The 13,265-nt window shown below is 37.7% G+C and overlaps 1 long non-coding RNA gene across 1 annotated transcript; it reads right to left on the bottom strand.

The window, feature by feature from the left end:
* Nucleotides 1-6,142: 6,142 nt before the first annotated feature.
* Nucleotides 6,143-8,298, bottom strand: LOC130742608 (uncharacterized). Its single transcript, XR_009021208.1, has 2 exons — nucleotides 7,945-8,298; nucleotides 6,143-6,437 (listed from the first exon to the last, which is right to left on the bottom strand). It is a non-coding gene; the product is annotated as an uncharacterized LOC130742608 (long non-coding RNA).
* Nucleotides 8,299-13,265: the final 4,967 nt, after the last annotated feature.

Below are 13,265 nucleotides of genomic sequence, written 5' to 3'. Positions count from 1 at the left end.
CAAGCCCAGTCCAGGTCACTTGATCCTCAATGCATGTCATGCAAGTCAGTCATCATCACTAGGCCCTAAGCCTATCATGTTCATCTCATATGAACAAAATATCATAACATAGTAACTTGCATGCATATCAATAAATGTAGCTAACACCCTAGGCATATAGGCATGTTCATAATAACAATAGCTAACATTTATTGCATTATTATCATATAGCATATCTAGCACATATAACATCGATAGTCCTAGCATCATGCTTTCTAGAATTCACAACCACAGACAATTTATCTAGGCTGAGGCCGAAGTGCCCTTAATAGCATGTTCATCTAGCATAAGGTCCTTAACATTTGATAGTCATACAATCACAATCAAGAATTCTAGGTCGTAGCTGAAGTGCCCTTACCTCAAAGGTACGCTTCTCTAGAAGTCTTGGGTTGCTCCTTGAAGCTAGGTCTATGATAAGTGCCAAATTTACCTGATTTTCTATATTAATTTGGGTACTTATCTGTTCTAAATGTGTAAGTTATCTTTCAAATTATCCCACAAATAGGTTAATTTAGTAAGTAGATAGTTTATATATAGATATTATGTAAGTTATGTTAGTTTTATCATTTAGACTCTTTGATTTTTATTGTAGGAGAAAAGTCAAGAAGAACCAACCATTAGAAGATCAAAAGGGGCTAAAAATATTGAAGTTCGCTTAAGCCAAAAGTTGGCTCGCTTAAGCCAAACTACATGGCAGTAGCAGTGGCAGATATATTGAACTTCGCTTAAGCCAAATGTTGCCTCGCTTAAGCCAAATTACATGGCAGTAGCAGTGGTTCTGGAAGACAATTCGGCATAAGCTAGAAATGGTCTCGCTTAAGCCAAAGACCTTACCTGAACGTGAAGAAACCTGCTCGCTTAAGCGACACCTTTATCAGCTTAAGCGAGATTGCTGTCCTGTTTTATAAAAAGCTCGACCAAATCAGAATTTAATCATCTTTTAACATATTTTGGACCTCTTGGAGAGAAAATTACAGAGAGAAGGAAGAGAGAAACTTTGGGGGCTTTGATCCACCATCCATCATGCTGGAGACATATCGAGGACGGCACAGGTCGCCGCTTTCACCTTAGTTTCCTCTTGTAAGCTTTGTAAGCAATCCATGGATATGGGTTGCTAAGTTTCTTTGTTAGATTTGGATGTAGCCTTTAACTATGACTTGTTCTTCTTGATTTCTATATGAAAATATCGTTTCTATTAAAAAAAAAATCACTCTTTAAAAACACAAACCCCACCTCACACACAAAATCACGTATCACTTCCTCTCACACACAAGAGCACGTAACTTAGTTCCATTGCACACGCATGAGCAGGATTTTCAACTCTTTAGTTCATTTTTCTCCATTCTCTCCTTTACAATTGTACTTGTGATTTGAGGATTTTGGTTTTCTACTTCTCAGGTAAAGTTTTTCCCTTTCTCCCTCAATTTGATTTCACATTCTACAGCTCTAAATTTGGGGATTTTGATTGTGCAAGCACTGATGAGCATTAAGGAATTTGTGGTCTCATTGGGAAAAGAATTGCATGCTTTGAATAGGACTGTTTGGGGATCTTAATTTTGGCTACGGGATTGTAAACTCAAATTGTTATATGCTTCATATGTTAAAGGTTAAGCACCCTAGGTGTTTGACAAAATGCATGAATAAAAATGTTAAATTGTCGTCTACCTAATGCTTGAGATCTAGGCTGTCCAAGAGCAGATGTTGTAGCACAGACACTCAAACAGGATCATGATGCTTGGCTTGAGGACAGACCAAATTCCAGGGAGGAGGAGAGAGGTGCTGGACATAGAGATGGAGATGAAGCTACTACTTCTGCAGCAGCTAACTTGAGAGCTGATGATTACATGTTTGATGATCAGAAGCAGGATGGAGTTGGGGATTGATGACCACAGCCACTGACATGTTTGATGATCAGGAGCAGGATGGAGTTGAGGATTGATGACCACAGCCACTGATCCAAGTTCACTTTTATTTTCTGTCATTTCATTTTCTTGCTTTATTACTTTTATTCGTTTATAGTACTTGTTAGTCTGAACTTGGTACTTTGTGTTATTTTGTTGTATTCTTAATTGCTAGCACATGTTTGAATTTTGGATTAGCAGTTTGTTTTGCTCACTATTCTGAATTGCAAATGATTGGTTGCTGGTTTAGGTAATGAGCATGGACTATGAAATGCTAAGTTGAGCATGATGTGTGTTTTTAAAAGTTCATAGTTCATTGTGATTGCACTTACTTGGTGTCATTATATGATATGAATGCATCATTCACATGAATGTCATAGGCTCATTTTGAAAATGCTTGAAATTAGGGACTCCTAAGCCTAGTGAGGAGTGTAGCCAAACACTTGGTGAGATTCGAGAGATTCGCCATTGTTTTGCACAGTTTTACTTGTTTGAGTCTCTAACTGTTGAATTGCATGGGAATGATAGAAAATGATCAAGGCAATTTTGTTTTTTAGTGTACATAAACTACTTAGCCAAATAAGCCTACCATTGATTAGGAATTCCAATTGCACCCCTTTTGAGCTTGAAATAAAATTTTTTTGTTCTTTGTATATGATCCCGAACTTAAATGAAAAAAAAAAAAACAATGTTTCTCCCATACTTTTTAAGTTAAGAGAGCATTTATGTGAGGATTGTATGCTAATGTGCTAAGTTAGGGGGAGTGGAGGCTTTGATATCTTTTTGTTTAGTTTTCTATCCTTTGTACATATACTGATGAAAAAAAAATGCTTGTGTATAGTCTATCAAAAACAAAACAAAAAGATAACAAAAAAAAAAATGATTGAAAAAGAATGGAAATGAGAAGAAAAGGGGTTATGTGCATGAAATTGTGTAAAAGGGGTGAAAAAGAGGGTTGGTAGAAGGAGAACGAAAAAAAAAAGAATTCATAATTATTGTGTGAATCCAAATGTAATTGCTCTCTTGACTTGAAAGTATCCTGAAAAATCTAGAAAAACCAATTTTCTTGATAACCTTGGCCACATTACAACCCAGAAAGACCTTTGTGATTCTTGAGTTTCCATGCAGTTTTAATAGTTGATGAGACAGGTAACAAGTTTGACATGTTGTGATTCAATGGCTGAATAGTGTGAAACACTTACCACATAGAGAATTGAAGAGTAGTGAACAGTTTGATGAGAATTTGAATGGTTCCCTGATTGAATAGTATTAGATTCAATATTATGCCAATGGTTTCATGCTGGTGTGTTTTTGTATCATTACTTAAACCATTTGTTGTGGGCTTCACATGTTCTAGTTGGTAATTGATACTTGAATCATGCTTGTGAAAAGAAACTTTGAGATTAGTAGTTCATAAGCCATGCTTGTTCAAGAACCTTTGTGAATATATTTTTTTTGATAGCCAATACCTTTTGTTTGAGGACAAACAAAGTTTCAAGTTTGGGGGAGTTGATAAGTGCCAAATTTACCTGATTTTCTATATTAATTTGGGTACTTATCTGTTCTAAATGTGTAAGTTATCTTTCAAATTATCCCTCAAATAGGTTAATTTAGTAAGTAAATAGTTTATATATAGATATTATGTAAGATATTTTAGTTTTATCATTTAGACTCTTTGATTTTTATTGTAGGAGAAAAGTCAAGAAGATCCAACCATTTGAAGATTAAAAGGGGCTAAAAATATTGACACTACAACATTTTTCAGATACAGCAACATCCGAAAAGTGTAGTCTAAACCAAAAAAACCGTTGCTGAAGGTTCTAAGAACGGTTTTCAGTATGTCGCATAAAAAGCCGTTGCCTATACCTTTCAGCAACGGTTTTTCATCTTACGGCAACAATCCACCTAAACCGTAGCCTTTGGTACAGACTCCAACAACGGTTTTGCTTCTCCTTAACAGCAACGGTTTTTACTTGCAGCTAGGCATTAAATATGTTGTCTATATATTAGGCAACACTTCTTGTGCTCCATTACAGCAACAGATTCCTCTTTCAGCTACGCATTAAACATGTAGTCTATATATATTAGGCAACGGTTTCAAATTCAAACAACTCAAAGTTTTCAGTTTTGGCAACGGTTTTATAGTTATAGGGGACATTTTCTAAAGGCTGGTATTTATTTTTGCGGCTTAATCCTCAAATTAGTCCCTGTCTTTGTCTCGCTGTCTGAACTAAGTCCCTCACCGGAAAAATTTGAGGAAAAGGTCTTATTCTTTATAAAACGTCTGGAGCAAGTCCTCGTCGGAGCTCCGGGCTCCGGCGAGTGATGAAGTGCACGCTGACTGGGTTAAGTGAGCTGACATGGATTTTTTTTTTAAAATTAAAAATTAAAAAATAAATAACACATCACAATTTTTAATTTTATTAATAAAAATAAAACCAATTAACAACATTAACCCTAATTTAATTAACAAAATCATGGTCAACCCAGAAAAACTCAAATCAATCTCCTTCTTCATCTTCTCCATCTCATCATCTTCATCCCTCAACCTTTGCCTCTTCCTTTCTTTCTCCATATCTGAGTCACCATGGCCCAAGAACCCTCTCACACGCCTAAGATCTTAAATTACAACTACCGCCGAGTTCTAGATCCATCAACCTTCAGATCTAAACGCATATCTCCCCAGATCCGCCCCCATCTCACCCCAACACCAAGGACCGCTGCACCTGACCACCAAGCCTACCCAATCAGATCTCGACCTCCTATGTCACCCGCTACCGAGAAAACGGAACCAGAAGAATTTTGCTCTTGTCAAGACCAGAAAACGAAATCAGAAGAAGGGATGCAAGGAGGAAGAAGTTGTTTTGCCTCTTTTTCTTCTTTCTTTGCGGATATCTCTTTCTCCCCTTTCTCTTTCTGGCTCCAATTGCAAATTTATGGGTGGTGGTGGCTCGGTTTGTGTAACGCCCCAATTTCTCAACTGAGGAGTCACATTAGTAACCTAACAAAGTCTAAGGACCAATCTGCAATCCCTAAAAACCAAGGGAAATTTTTTTCTGAAAAACAACTAAACACTTCGGCTAAAAGGTTGGAAACATACCATAACTTTATTTCAATAACCTGTTTCCCAATATATAGTATAATAGTTTGCAACACCATAAGTAAGGTTCAGAATAAACATGCGCACTTTAAAAGTGGCGGAAGCAAGGCTTTAATAACAGAGTTCTCATAAAGAAAAAGAGACTCCAACATAATCCACAAGAAGAGAAGCAAAGCTGCTTCTCATACCTCTACTCCACCGCTTACAAATCGATCTCCAACTCGAGTAGCTATGCCTCGGCGGAAGGATCTCCATCGCCTAATAGCGTTAAGCGCCCAAACAACAAATAACAAACAGAAAGGGTTAACTCCATGCAATTACCATGTATAAAAGAGAAAATCATGCTGTTCGATTTTAATTACCTGGCATGGTAAATAACTAGCAACATAACTCAACTCATATATCAACAACTTAAACATATATCGAACTCAGATAATAATAACCTCAACAATGTAACATCAAATCAGATATCAATAACCCAATACGAAAATCCAACAACATAGGGTCAGGTGTTAGTTCCCTATAATGCAACTATATGCCGCTAACAGAATGGATCGATCAATATCGTCTCTCAAGACGGGACAATGATAGGACACACCTCCTCATCGCCACTTATAACGTCATACATGACGGGACAATCATAGGACACACCTCCTAATCGCCACTTAACGTCACACAAGACGGGACAATCATAGGACACACCTCCTGATCGCCACTTAGCATCTCGCAAGATGGGACAATGATAGGACACACCTCCTCATCGCCACTTGACTCAAGCCCTATATGCCAAGTCAGACAACAACAAAGCCCAACCAAGGACCAATCCAAAGTAACCACATGTTCCATCCACTAGGAAGCAGTAATGACAGAAACCAGTAAACGGCCGAAGCCTCTCAGAAAACATTTTCCAAATTCAGCATAATAATCATAATCATCTGCCAATCAATATAAACATCTTCATCTCAAACACAGGCAGTGTGTAACACCCCAATTCTAAACAGTATATGTATTGCAAATATCAGAGTGATAAAAAGTTTAACACTCATGAGGCATTACATAATCACTTAAAACATTATCATAATGCTCCTGTAACAGATACATAGCACATAAACTTTGAGATGAACTCATAAATAAACTTTAATGCTCTTGTGACAGTTAATTAGTCATTGAACTAGTTCACTTTGACAAATAGTTATGCAGCGAATCCAATGTCTTTAAAACTTAAAGAAAACATAGTATCTTGCCCACAACTTAAAACAGAAACAACTTCTCAAATAACAACTTAATTCAAATTATAACAGAAAGGAAAACAAGCGTCCATTTCCCCCCCGAGTGCTACGTATCAGAGCAAGGACTCCAACTCGAACTAAAAGCTATAGACTACTCCTCCTGGTTACCTGCACGTTACCGACAAGGGTAACATTCAAACAGAAGGGGTGAGATATCGAGTAACATAAATAGGAGAATGAAAATTAATATGCTAGATTAAGGCCACACCATTTCCTTTTACATTTACATAGCTCAGTTACTAAAAACAGTCACAAATAACATCATCAACTCGGATACAATTCGAACACAACAATGACTATGCATATGTATGTGGTACCAACAGGGCTTCAGCCCTCATCACTAATTGCCAATTATTGGAGGCACAAGGCATAAGCCTTCATCACAAATCGCCAATACAGGCCATCACAGAGTATGCAGATGCTATGCGACTCAAAAGGACGTATACATCTCATAATCATCACTTCAACATGAGGCATTGCGCCTATATCACTACATCACTAACATCGCTTAAAACAACACAATTCAGCACACATGCATTTTTATCAACTATACAATTACCCTGACATCTTAGGCAATTTTGGCAACAAATCAATGAAACAACTCACTTAAGCATGCAATCATGGAAGAAGCTATCACATATGGTAAATAAATTATGGATTTCATGCTAAAGGTGTTCAGCCACATGCATAATCCTCATAGCTAATACATGGCACATAAAGACATTAACTTTCATACAACATGTAGGCTAAATCTAATTATATTTTCAAAACAATCAGAATTTCCGTAATCTGGAAAAACAGCAGGAACACCAGCCACTAAAAGCGGTCTCATGAATTCGTTACTGAACCAAAAATCATGTATTTTATATGCCTAGAAAGCTAACTTAAAGTCCTACAATTTCTTAGTTGATCACATCTTCATTTGAGCACTCTAACTGGGCGAAAACAGGTCTCGAAGTGTACTGTCCAGCCCTCAAAACAATCAGAATTTCCGTAATCTGGAAAAACAGCAGGAACACCAGCCACTAAAAGCGGTCTCCTGAATTCGTTACTGAACCAAAAATCATGTATTTTATATGCCTAGAAAGCTAACTTAAAGTCCTACAATTTCTTAGTTGATCACATCTTCATTTGAGCACTCTAACTGGGCGAAAACAGGTCTCGAAGTGTACTGTGCAGCCCAGAAAATTTTGGACAGCAGCACAGCATCATCAAATCTGTGCATAAATCATATAGTACCTAGCCATTTAGCAAAGTTTCCTATGAATCATTGCATACATTGATAGCATCACAGAATCCATGTATCATGAATCCCATCAACCAGACCACAGGTACAACAATCGTAAATTCAAGACAGAAACTCAAAACAGAAATTCAAAACAGAAAACCATGGCAAACCAGAAATTAAAACCAGAAATTTAGTCCAGGATTTCAATCCAGAATCTGTGAACCCCAATTCCAGATTTTTCCTCCCCCATTCAATCACCCAGAATCCCCAAAATCATTGGATTCAATTTCAGATTTCCAGAGCATCATTAACAACAACAATTATACATCCCCAAATCCACATATCATTCACCAGAATCCCATTAGAAACTCAAAACCCCACCCTTACCTTTGGATTGAGTGCAGCTCCGAGTTCCCTGATCAAAATCTTTGAAACGGAACCGTTCTCCCTCCCTTTCTGAGGTTTCACGCACACACTACTCTTTCTCTCCTTCTCCTCCTGCTACCTCTCACACGCACGGCCTTCTTTCTTTCCTTTTTTCCCAAACCCTTTTTTTTTCCTTTTTAAATCTCCATCCTACCCTTTTTCCACCTTAACCCTATTTTCAATATATTATAATTCCATTAATACTATTACCATCACAAAACTAAACCCTCTTAATTAATTACATACTATTAAAATTAATACTATTCTAATATTAATTTCTCCTGACTAAAATTTATAATTTACCCGATTATTAATTAATCGAATACAGGTGTTACACAGTGCGATAAAAGCATGCAAGACTCAAAGACGCTCTAAAACCGAGTTACCCTTACCTTCGTGAGTAGAAGTTGGGCATGGAAATTGCGAACCTAGAACAAAGAAAACACAATCATCAACACAAGCTTTACTAGGAGCAACACGATCTACTAATACTAATCGAAATCGTAAAGAAAGCCTATAAAGCTTCAGAGTTCCTATTTAGGCACAAATTGACAACGAAGACTTTGTTCGCTAAAACGAGCATAACTCGAGCTACAGAACTCAGAATGACACGAAACCGGCGCCAAAATTTCGACAATTGAAAGAGCTACGCAATGGCTCAGGTCATAGAGACCCAAAAATTATTTTTGGACACTGTACCCAAGCAATTAGGTTTCGGCCACTATGGAAAATAGGGTTTTCGAACTTTTTCTTCGATCTAAAACAATTCACAAGGTAGTTTTAGGGTAAAACTAAGGCAAAGGAACTGTCGGAACAATTTTCGGACAATCGGGTCGAAATACGACTATCCAGGGGCATTTTGGTCCAAAATAAAGGCTCAAAACTTCAAAATTATCAGTTCGGAAAACAAATTTGACAGCATTGATCCTCATGACATCCGTGACAACAAATCCTAAAGGCACGAAGTCAGATTACAGCTTTTCGACAATAAAGTTTCGAAATGTGCGACTAAAGGGGTTTTGAATCAATTTTTCAGATCTTGGACAACTGAATCGCAATCGGCGATTACTGACAGAGGTTTTAGACTCATGGGAACATAAGGAACATAACCCAACCAAGAAATCAAGGAAATCGGACAATTTTAGAAAAAGCTCAAAACTGTAAGCACAGAAACGACTTCAGAAACGCAATAGAAACAGTAAACAGAGGTAGGATTCATGCTAGTTACCTCAATACCTAGAAGTAGGGACGAACTGCACGAAGATTGGTCAAGTTTTCGCGAAAATTTCTCCTCTCCTCCTCTCTCCTTGCTCGCGGCCTTGAATAGGTGAGAATGAAGAGATTTTGCTTTTTCGAGCTATTTATAGGCAGGTGAAATCGCGGGAAAATGAAAATTTCGCGATTCCGATTTTTGCAGCACGTTCACCGAGGAATTCTAAGAGAGATTCTGGCGTCAGAATTCCAGAACTCAAAACAATTATCTATGATTTGGGAAAAACGATATCTAAAATCCCAAAGGCGGTGTAAGTTAATCTGTCCCGAAAAACTACTTTTTGCTGTGATGCTCAGACGACAAAACTTCCTTCTGAAGAAAGATTGGAAATGTCAAAACAAATCTGGTAACGCAGACGGAAACTTCGTTATAAGTCCCGAAAAGAAAAAGTCTTCATCCATCACTCGAATCTAGGGTTTCGAAGCAAAGAAATTAGCATCGTCGGACTTCCGAAAAGTGAATACTATCGTGCGTACAGTCCAGAGTTCCGAAATGAAACGCTGGTCGAAGGAAAAATAAAGAAAATCTTTAAATTTTCCAAGGATTCGAAATCTCACTTAAAACGTTGCTCTAAAGCGAAATTAGCCTATTCTGGACACGCTTGCCATAAGGCGGGTGTGCAGACGACTCGCACTAATTCCTAAAACGACTACGCAACATTCCTCAAGCAATTACTGAACTTTATTCTTCATTAATCTTTCTCAAATATCAAACTCCTGTCACGCTTACACTGATTCTACGCGTGAGTCGGAAATTAGCTTGTTCTGAAAATCCAGGTCTTACAGTTTGGGTGGTGTTGGTGGTGGCTCGATTGCTGAGTTTGGGTGGTGGCTCGGTTGCTGTGTTTGGGTGTTGTTGGTGATGGCTCGGTTGCAGGGATGAAGAAGAACAATTTGGGGGGTTGCAGGTGGTGGTTGGGTTTATGGGTTCTTTGATGATGATGAAGAAGAAGAATAAGAAGATGAAGGAGGAGGAGATGAATTTCAAGGTTCTACAAGAATTGGGAAATTAGGTTTTATAATTTTATTTTTTGAGAAGATGAAGGAGGAGATGAAATTAGGTTTCGAATGTGTTTGAATTATGGATTTGATGAAGAACATGTATGAGGAAGGATATGGGGAAATGAAGAAAACAATTCCGAAAGCATGGACTGATGCCAGATCTGGAAAAACTGCTGACCCTTTGAGTAGTTACTGTTGAGGAATTTAGATGTTCAATTCTTGTTTCTTGTGAAGGGTTTGCTCCATTTAATTACGTGATTTTATGTTCTTGTTGACTAGTTGGCCTATCTTCATTGCACTTGCAGACTAGTAGATGTGCAGTTACTGTTGCTTAAGTTCTACATATAAATGAAATTTTGTGGGTGTTCAAAAAAAACATGTCTTTGCATCAGAATTTCTGGGTGCTCCACAAAGTGTTCTTAGTTTTGGGAAATTATTTGGGAAATAGGTTTTTAATTAATTTATTTTCCTGATTTGATAATTTTTTATTTTTTTAAAATTCCACGTAGGATTCATTAATCGACTCAGCAAGCCACTTCATCACTCGCCGGAGCTCCGGGCTCCGGCGAGGACTTGCTCCAGATGTTTTACAAAGAAGAGGACCTTTTCCACAAATTTTTCCGGTGAGGGACTTAGTTCAGACGGCGAGACAAAGACAGGGACTAATTTGATGATTAAGCCTATTTTTGCAACTGGTTTTTTGTTTTGAAAAGATTTTTGCAACTGGTTGATAAGGCAGAATTGATGTTTACCAATATTTTTTAAACCATTTAGGTCATGCAGATCTACTATGTTATTGTAGAAAACAATAAATTATTTAGACATATTGATATATGATGATTATATAAATATTTCTATTAATAAGATAAACTTATTTGTAATCATTATACCATAAAAATTAAACAATTGTATGATAAAAGTCTCAACCAATAACATAAAATTGCATTAATTTGTTCAAAGTATGTCAATTAAAAAACAGTACCAACACCACATTAATCCCTAAATAAAAATTGCAAAAGTTTGCATATGCTATTTCAAAATAATGCATCCACGTGCGCGTAAATAACATCATTCTTCTCCAATATCTTGCGGTTCATCTTCTTCATCAACCAAATTTTGCTGCACACATGAAAAATGTGTATTAGAATAGTGTAAGACCTGGATTTTCAGAACAAGCTAATTTCCGACTCACGCGTAGAATCAGTGTAAGCGTGACAGGAGTTTGATATTTGAGAAAGATTAATGAAGAAGAAAGTTCAGGAATTGCTTGAGGAATGTTGCGTAGTCATTTTAGGAATTAGAGCGAGTCGTCTGCACACCCGCCTTATGGCAAGCGTGTCCAGAATAGGCTAATTTCGCTTTAGAGCAACGTTTTAAGTGAGATTTCGAATCCTTGGAAAATTTAAAGATTTTCTTTATTTTTCCTTCGACCAGCGTTTCATTTCGGAACTCTGGACTGTACGCACGATAGGTTTCACTTTTCGGATGTCCGCCGACGCTAATTTCTTTGCTTCGAAACCCTATTTTCGAGCAATGGATGAAGACTTTTTCTATTCGGGACTTCTAACGAAGATTCCGTCCATGTTGCCAGACTTGTTTCGACGTTTCCAATCTTTCTTCAGTTGGAAGTTTTGTCGTTTGAGCATCACAGCAAAAAGTAGTTTTTCGGGGCAGATTAACCGACACCGCTTTTGAGTTTTTCGATATCGTTTTTCCCAAATCCTAGATATTTGTTTTGAGTTCTGGAATTCTGACGCCAGAATCTCTCTTAGAATTTCTCGGTGATCGTGCTGCAAAAATCGGAATCGCGAAATTTTCATTTTCCCGCGATTTCACCCGCCTATAAATAGCGCGAAAAAGCAAAATCCTCTCATTTTCTTTCCATTTGTGGCTGATTTCGTGGGGAGCAAGGGGGGAGGAGATTTCCGCGAAAACTTGACCAATCTTCGTGCAGTTCGTCCCTACTTCTAGGTATTGAGGTAACTAGCATGAATCCTACCTCTGTTTACTGTTTCTGTTGCGTTTCTGAAGTCGTTTCTGTGCTCACAGTTTTGAGCTTTTTCTAAAATTGTCCGATTTCCTTGATTTCTTGGTTGGGTTATGTTCCTTATGTTCCCATGAGTCTAAAACCTCTGTCAGTAATCGCCGAATGCGATTCAGTTGTCCAAGATCTGAAAAATTGATTCAAAACCCCATTAGTCGCACATTTCGAAACTTTATTGTCGAAAAGCTGTAATCTGACTTCGTGCCTTTAGGATTTGTTGTCACGGATGTCATGAGGATCAATGCTGTCAAATTTGTTTTCCGAACTGATAACTTTGAAGTTTTGAGCCTTTATTTTGGACCAAAATGCCCCTGGATAGTCGTATTTCGACCCGATTGTCCGAAAATTGTTCCGACAATTTCTTTGCCTTAGTTTTACCCTAAAACTACCTTGTGAATTGATTTAGATCGAAGAAAAAGTTCGAAAACCCTATTTTCCATAGTGGCCGAAACCTAATTGCTTGGGTACCGTGTCCAAAAATAATTTTTGGGTCTCTATGACCTGAGCCATTGCGTAGCTCTTTCAATTGTCGAAATTTTGGCGCCGGTTTCGTGTCATTCTGAGTTCTGTAGCTCGAGTTATGCTCGTTTTAGCGAACGAAGTCTCCGTTGTCAATTTGTGCCTAAATAGGAACTCTGAAGCTTTAGAGGCTTTCTTTACGATTTCGATTAGTATTAGTAGATCGTGTTGCTCCTAGTGAAGCTTGTGTTGATGATTGTGTTTTCTTTGTTCTAGGTTCGCAATTTCCATGCCCAACTTCTACTCACGAAGGTAAGGGTAACTCGGTTTTAGAGCGTCTTTGAGTCTTGCATGCTTTTATCGCACTGCCTGTGTTTGAGATGAAGATGTTTATATTGATTGGCAGATGATTATGATTATTATGCTGAATTTGGAAAATGTTTTCTGAGAGGCTTCGGCCGTTTACTGGTTTCTGTCGTTACTGCTTCCTAGTGGATGGAACATG

Source organism: Lotus japonicus, chromosome 3, assembly GCF_012489685.1.
Source record: "Lotus japonicus ecotype B-129 chromosome 3, LjGifu_v1.2".
Lineage (NCBI taxonomy): Eukaryota > Viridiplantae > Streptophyta > Magnoliopsida > Fabales > Fabaceae > Lotus > Lotus japonicus.
This window is presented reverse-complemented; position numbering and strand designations above follow the sequence as displayed.